Source organism: Carcharodon carcharias, assembly GCF_017639515.1.
Source record: "Carcharodon carcharias isolate sCarCar2 chromosome 38 unlocalized genomic scaffold, sCarCar2.pri SUPER_38_unloc_2, whole genome shotgun sequence".
NCBI lineage: Eukaryota > Metazoa > Chordata > Chondrichthyes > Lamniformes > Lamnidae > Carcharodon > Carcharodon carcharias.
The window spans coordinates 142,380-150,716 of record NW_024470786.1 but is presented as its reverse complement, the minus strand read 5'-3'; positions in this window follow the sequence as shown (position 1 = coordinate 150,716).

Sequence of the window (8,337 nt, the reverse complement as noted above, 5' to 3'; positions counted from 1 at the left end):
CAGTTCTGGGTTTAAATGATTCACCTCATTCAGTTCGGGGTTTAAATGACTCACCTCCTTCAGTTCGCCTTTAACTGTGTCGCCTCCTTCAGTTCGCAATTTAATTGATTCAGCTCCTCCAGTTCGCATTTAACTCATTTACGCCCTTCAGTTCCCGTTTAACTGTTTCAAGTCCTTCCGTTTGGGATTTAACTGTTTCACCTCATTCACTTCGGGGTTTAAGTGATTCACCTCCTTCAGATCGCGGATTAGCTGTTTCACCTCCTTCAGTTAGGGGTTTAAATGTTTCACTTCCTTCAGCTTCGGGGTTAACTGTTTCATGTCCTTCAGTTTGGTGTTTAACTGTTTCACCTCCTTCAGTTCGGGGATTAACTGTTTCACGTTCATCAGTTCGTATTTAACAGTTTCATCACTTCCAGTTTGGGGTTTAACTGTTTCACCTCCTTCAGTTCGGAGTTTATTTGATGCACCTCATTCAATTCGCAATTAACTGTTTCACCTCCTTCAGTTCCAGATTTAAAATGATTCACCTCCCTCAATTTGCCTTTAACTGTGACACCTCCTTCAGTTTGGGGTTTAACTGTTTCACCTCCTTCAACTTGGGTTTAACTATTTCACATCTTTTAGTTCGGTGCACATCTGATTCACGTCCTTCAGTTCGGGTTTAACAGTTTCACCTCCTTCATATCGTGGTTTAACTGTTTCACCTATTTCAGTTCGGGGATTAACTGTTTCATGGTTAACTGTTTAATCTCCCCGAGTTCGGGTTTTAACTGTTTCACCTCCTTTAGTTCGGGTCATAACTCTTTACTTCCTTCAGTTTGGGGTTTAAATGTTCACTCCCTTCAGTTCGGGGTTAAATTGTTTCTCCTCTTTCAGTTCACAGTTTAATTCATTTACGTCTATCAAATCGGGCTCACATTTGACCTCCCTCAGTTCGGGATTTAACTGTTTCTTCTCCTTCAGTTCACGGTTTAACTCATTAACCTCCTTCTGTTCGCGTTTAACTGTTTCACCTCCTTCAGTTCACGTTTGACTGTTTCAGCTCCTTCAATTCAGGATGTAACTGGTTTGCCTCCTTCAGTTCGGGGCTTAACTGATTCACCTTCTTCAGTTCAAGGTTTTACTCATTTACGTCTACCAATTTGGGGCTTAACAGTTGGACCTCCTTTAGTTCGGGTTTAACTGTTTCACCTCCTTCAATTCGGGTTTAACTATTTTACATAGTTCAGTGCACAATTGCTTCACGGCCTTCTGTTTGGGGTTTAAATTAGTCACCTCCTTCAGTTCACGTTTAACTGTGTCAACTCCTCCAGTTCGGGGTTTAACTGTTTCACGTCCTTCAGATCGTGGTTTAACTGTTTCACCTACTTCACTTCGGGGTTTAACTGTTTCACGTCCTTCAGTTTGGTATTTAACTGTTTAACCTCCTTCAGTTCGGGGATTAACTGTTTCACGTCCTTCAGTTTGGTATTTAACTGTTTAACCTCCTTTAGTTTGGCTTTAACTGTTTCACCTCCTTCAATTCCGGTTTAACTATTTCACATTGTTCAGTTCAGTGCACAACTGTTTCACGGCCTTCTGTTCGGGATTTGACTGTTTCACCTCATTCAGTTCGGGATTTAAATGATTAATCTCCTTCAGTTCGCATTTAATTATGTCACCTCCTTCAATTCGGGGTTTAAATGATTCACCTCCTTCAGTTCTCGTTCAACTGTTTCACCTGCTTCAGTTCGTGCTTCAACTGTTTCACCTCCTTCAGTTCGGAGTTTAAACTATTCACCTCATTCAGTTCGCGTTTAACTGTGTCAACTACTCCAGTTCGGGGTTTAACTGTTTCACGTCCTTCAGTTCGTGGTTTAACTGCTTCACCTACTTCAGTTAGGGGTTTAAATGTTTCACTTCCTTCAATTTCGGGGTTAACACTTTCACCTCATTCAGATGGGGGATTAACTATTTCACGTCCTTTAGTTCAGGGTTTAACTATTTCACATCTACAGTTCGGGATTTAACTGTTTAACCTCCTTCAGTTCGGGGAAAAAAAATTTCACGTCCTTCAGTTCGTGTTTAACAGTTTCATCTCCTCAATTTCGGGGTTTAGCTGTTTCACCTCCTTCATTTCGGGGTTTAACTGTTTACTTCCTTTAGTTTGGGGTTTAAATATTCTCTTCCTTCACTTGGTGGTTTAACTGTTTCTCCTCATTCAATTCGCAGTTTAACTCATTTATGTCCTTCGGTTCGGGGTTTAAATGATTCACCTCCTTCAGTTCGCGTTTAACAGTTTCACCTCCTTCAATTCGGCGTTTTAATGATTCATCTCATTCAGTTCGCATTTAATTGTGTCACCTCCTTCAATTCGGGGTTTAAATGATTCACCTCCTTCACTTCTCGTTCAACTGTTTCACCTGCTTCAGTTCGGGGTTTAAATGATTCACCTCCTTCAGTTCGGGGTTAAACTGTTTCTCCTCCTTCAGTTCGCAGCTTAATTCATTTATGTCTATCAATTCAGGCTCACATTTGACATCCCTCAGTTCGGAATTTAACTGTTTCTTCTCCTTCAGTTCGAGGTTTAACTCATTTACATCCTACAGTTCGGGGTTTAAATGATTCACCTCCTTCAGTTCACGTTTGACTGTTTCAACTCCTTCAGGTCAGGATGTAACTGTTTTGCCTCCTTCAGTTCGGGACTTAACTGATTCACCTGCTTCAGTTCAAGGTTTTACTCATTTACGTCTACCAATTTGGGGCATAACAGTTGCACCTCCTTTAGTTCAGGTTTAACTGTTGCACCTCCTTCAATTCGGGATTAACTATTTCACATTGTTCAGTTCAGTGCACAACTGTTTCACGGCCTTCTGTTCGGGATTTAACTGTTTCACCTCATTCAGTTCAGGATTTAAATGATTCATCTCCTTCAGTTCGCATTTAATTGTGTCACCTCCTTCAATTCGGGGTTTAAATGGTTCACCTCCTTCAGTTCTCGTTCAACTGTTTCACCTGCTTCAGTTCATGCTTTAACAGTTTCACCTCCTTCAGTTCGGAGTTTAAATTATTCACCTCATTCAGTTCGCGTTTAACTGTGTCAACTCCTCCAGTTCAGGGTTTAACTGTTTCACGTCCTTCAGTTCGTGGTTTAACTGCTTCACCTACTTCAGTTAGGGGTTTAAATGTTTCACTTCCTTCAATTTCTGGGTTAACTGTTTCACCTCCTTCACTTCGGGGTTTAACTGTTTCACGTCCTTCAGTTTGGTATTTAACTGTTTAACCTCCTTCAGTTCGGGGATTAACAATTTCACGTCCTTCGTGTTTAACAGTTTCATCTCCTCAATTTCGGGGTTTAGCTGTTTCACCTCCTTCATTTCGGGGTTTAACTGTTTACTTCCTTTAGTTTGGGGTTTAAATGTTCTCTTCCTTCACTTGGTGGTTTAACAGTTTCTCCTCATTCAATTCGCGGTTTAACTCATTTACATCCTTCGGTTCGGTGTTTTAATGATTCACCTCCTTCAGTTCGGGTTTAACTCTTTCAATTCCTTCAGTTCAGGGAATAACTGTTCATTTCCTTCAGTTCGGGGTTTAAATGATTCACCCCCTTCAGTTCGGGGCTTAACTTTTTCACCTCCTTCAGTTTAGGATTTAACTGTTTCACCTCACTCAGTTCAGGGCTTAACTCTTTACTTTCTTCAGTTCGGGTTTAAATGTTCACTTCCTTCAGTTCGGGGTTTAACTGTTTCTCCTCCTTCAGTTCGCAGTTTAACTCATTTACATCCTTCAGTTCGCGTTTAACTGTTTCACCTCCTTCAGTTTGGGGTTTAAATGATTCACCTCCTTCAGTTCAGGATTTAAATGAATCACTTCCTTCAATATGGGTTTAACCATTTCACACCTTTTAGTTCGGTGCACAACTGATTCACATCCTTCAGTTCGGGTTTAACAGTTTCACCTCCTCCAGTTCGGGGTTTAACTGTTTCGCCTCCTTCAGTTCGAGTTTTTCTCATTTACGTCTATCAATTCGGGCTTAACATTTGACCTTCTTCGGTTCGGGGCTTAACTGTTTCACCTCCTTCAATTTGGGTTTAACTATTTCACATCTTTTAGTTCGGTGCACATCTGATTCACGTCCTTCAGTTCGGGTTTAAAAGTTTCACCTCCTTCAGTTCAGAGTTTAAGTGATTCACCACCTTCATATCGTGGTTTAACTGTTTCACCTACTTCAGTTCGGGGTTTAAATGTTTCACTTCCTTCAGTTTCGGGGTTAACTGTTTCACCTCCGTCAGTTCGAGGATTAACTGTTTCACGTCCTTCATTTCATGGTTAACTGTTTAATCTCCCCGAGTTCGGGTTTTAGCTGTTTCGCCTCCTTCAGTTCGGGGCATAACTCTTTACTTCCTTCAGTTTGGGGTTTAAATGTTCACTCCCTTCAGTTCGGGGTTAAATTGTTTCTCCCCCTTCAGTTCGCAGTTTAATTCATTTACGTCTATCAATTCGGGCTCACATTTGACCTCCCGCAGTTCGGGGTTTAACTGTTTCTTCTCCTTCAGTTCACGGTTTAACTCATTAACCTCCTTCTGTTCGCGTTTAACTGTTTCACCTCCTTCAGTTCACGTTTGACTGTTTCAGCTCCTTCAATTCAGGATGTAACTGGTTTGCCTCCTTCAGTTCGGGGCTTAACTGATTCACCTTCTTCAGTTCAAGGTTTTACTCATTTACGTCTACCAATTTGGGGCTTAACAGTTGCACCTCCTTTAGTTCGGGTTTAACTGTTTCACCTCCTTCAATTCGGGTTTAACTATTTTACATAGTTCAGTGCACAACTGCTTCACGGCCTTCTGTTTGGGGTTTAAATTATTCACCTCCTTCAGTTCGCGTTTAACTGTGTCAACTCCTCCAGTTCGGGGTTTAACTGTTTCACGTCCTTCAGATCGTGGTTTAACTTTTTCACCTACTTCAGTTAGGGGCTTAAGTGTTTCACTTCCTTCAGTTTCGGGGTTAACAGTTTCACCTCATTCAGTTCGGGGATTAACTGTTTTATGTCCTTCAGTTTGACGTTTAACTGTTTCATCTACTTCATTTCGGGGCTTAAATGTTTCACCTCCTTCAATTTCTGGGTTAACTGTTTCGCCTCCTTCACTTCGGGCTTTAACTGTTTCACGGCCTTTTGTTCAGGGTTTAACTGCTTCTCCTCCTTCAGTTCACGTTTAACTCATTTACGTCCTTCAGTTCGTGGTTTAACTGTTTCACCTCCTTCAGTTCGAGGTTTAAATTATTCACCTCCTTCAGTTCACGTTTAACTGTGTCAACTCCTCCAATTCGGGGTTTAACGGTTTCACATCCTTCAGTTCGTGGTTTAACTGTTTCACCTACTTCACTTTGGGGTTTAACTGTTTCACGTCCTTCAGTTTGGTATTTAACTGTTTAACCTCCTTCAGTTCGGGGATTAACTGTTTCACGTCCTTCAGTTTGGTATTTAACTGTTTAACCTCCTTTAGTTCGGCTTTAACTGTTTCACCTCCTTCAATTCGGGGTTTAAATGATTCACCTCCTTCACTTCTCGTTCAACTGTTTCACCTGCTTCAGTTCGGGGTTTAAATGATTCACCTCCTTCAGTTCGGGGTTAAATTGTTTCTCCCCCTTCAGTTCGCAGTTTAATTCATTTACGTCTATCAATTCGGGCTCACATTTGACCTCCCGCAGTTCGGGGTTTAACTGTTTCTTCTCCTTCAGTTCACGGTTTAACTCATTCACCTCCTTCAGTTCACGTTTAACTGTTTCACCTCCTTCAGTTCATGTTTGACTGTTTCAGCTCCTTCAGTTCAGGATGTAACTGTTTCACCTGCTTCAGCTCAGGGTTTAAATGATTCACCTCCTTCAGTTCGCGTTTAACTGTTTCACCTCCTTCAGTCTGGGGTTTTAATGATTCACCTCTTTCAGTTCGGGTTTAACTCTTTCAATTTCTTCAGTTCGGGGAATAACTGTTCATTTCCTTCAGTTCGGGGCTTAAATTTTCCCTTCCTTTAGTTCGGGGTTTAAATGATTCACCTCCTTCAGTTCGCGTTTAACTGTTTCACCTCCTTCAATTCGGGTTTTTAATGATTCACCTCCTTCAGTTCGGGTTTAACTCTTTCAATTCCTTCAGCTCGGGGAAAAACTGTTCATTTCCTTCACTTCGGGGTTTAACTGTTTCACGTCCTTCAGTTTGGTATTTAACTGTTTAACCTCCTTCAGTTCGGGAATTAACTGATTCACGTCCTTCAGTTCGTGTTTAACAGTTTCATCTCTTTAATTTCGGGGTTTAGCTGTTTCACCTCTTTCAGTTCGGGATTTAACTGTTTACTTCCTTTAATTTGGGGTTTAAATGTTCTCTTGCTTCACTTGGTGGTTTAACTGCTTCTCCTCATTCAATTCGCAGTTTAACTCATTTCGTCCTATGGTTCGGGGTTTAAATGATGCACCTCCTTCAGTTCGCGTTTAACTGTTTCACCTCCTTCAGTTTGGGGTTTTAATGATTCACCTCCTTCAGTTCGGGTTTAACTATTTCAATTTCTTCAGTTCGGGGAATAACTGTTCATTTCCTTCAGTTCGGGGCTTAAATGTTCACTTCCTTCAGTTCGGGGTTTAAATGATTCACCCCCTTCAGTTCGGGGCTTAACTTTTTCACCTCCTTCAGTTTAGGATTTAACTGTTTCACCTCACTCAGTTTGGGGCTTAACTCTTTACTTCCTTCAGTTTGGGGTTTAAATGTTCACTTCCTTCAGTTCGGGGTTTAACTGTTTCTCCTCCTTCAGTTCGCAGTTTAACTCATTTACGTCCTTCAGTACGGGGTTTAACTGTTTCACCTCCTTCAGTTCGGGGTTTAAATGATTCACCTCCTTTAGAACACGGTTAACTCCTTCAGTTCCGGGTTTAAAAGGTTCACCTCCTTCAATTCGCGTTTGACTGTTTCAGCTCCTTCAGTTCAGGATTTAACTGTTTCGTCTCCTTCAGTTCGCGTTTGATTATTTCAGCTCCTTCAGTTCAGGATTTAACTGTTCCGCCTCCTTCAGTTCGGAGCTTAACTGATTCACCTCCTGCAGTTCGAGGTTTTACTCATTTATGTCTGTCACTTTGGGGCTTAATAGTTGTACCTCCTTTAGTTCGGGTTTACCTGTTTCACCATCTTCAGTTCGGGTTTTATCTGTTTCAAATCCTTCAGTTCGGGGATTAACTGTTCATTGCCTTCAGTTCGTGGTTTATTGTTCACTTCCTTCAGTTCGGGTTTTAAATGATTCACCTCCTTCAGTTTGGGGTTTTACTGTTTCACCTCCTTCAATTTGAGTTTAACTATTTCACACCTTTTAGTTCGGTGCACAAGTGATTCACGTCCTTCAGTTCGGGTTTAACAGTTTCACCTACTCCAGTTTGGGGTTTAACTGTTTCACCTCCTTCAGTTCGGGGTTTAATTCTTTCACCTCATTCAGTTCAGAGTTTAAGTAATGCAACTCCTTCAGATCGTGGTTTAACTGTTTCACCTCCTTCAGTTCCGGGTTTAAATGATTCACCTCCTTCAGTTCGCGTTTCACTGTGTCACCTCCTTCAGTTCGCGGTTTAAATGATTCACCTCCTTCAGTTTGGGGTTTAAATGAATCACATCCTTCAGTTCGCGTTTGACTTTTTCAGCTCCTTCAGTTCAGGATTTAACTGTTTCGGCTCCTTCAGTTCGGGGTTTAACTGATTCACCTTCAGTTCGAGGTTTTACTCATTTACATCTATCAATTTGGGGCATAACAGTTGCTCCCCATTCAGTTCAGGTTTAACTCTTCCAATTCCTTCAGTTCGGGGATTAACTGTTCATTTCCTTCAGTTCAAAGTTTAAATGTTCACTTCCTTCAGTTCGGGGTTTAAATGATTCACCACCTTCAGTTCGCGTTTGACTCTTTCAACTCCTTCATTTTGGGATTCAACTGTTTCGCCTCCTTCAGTTCCGGGCTTAACTGGTTCACCTCCTTCATTTAGAGCTTTTACTCATTTACATCTATCAATTCGGGCTTAACATTTGACGTCCTTCAGTTCAAGGTTTAACTGTTTCACCTCCTTCAATTTGGATTTAACTATTTCACATCTTTTAGTTTGGTGCACAACTGATTCACGTCCTTCAGTTCAGGTTTAACGGTTTCACCTCCTTCAGCTCGGGGTTTAACTGTTTCACCTCCTTCAGTTCAGGGTTTTATTGTTTCACCTCCTTCAGTTCAGGGTTTAAATGATTCACCTCCTTCAGTTCGGGGCTTAACTGTTTCTCCTCCTTCAAGTCGGAGTTTAACTGTTCCACATCCTTAAGTTCGGGATTAACTGTGTCACCTCCTT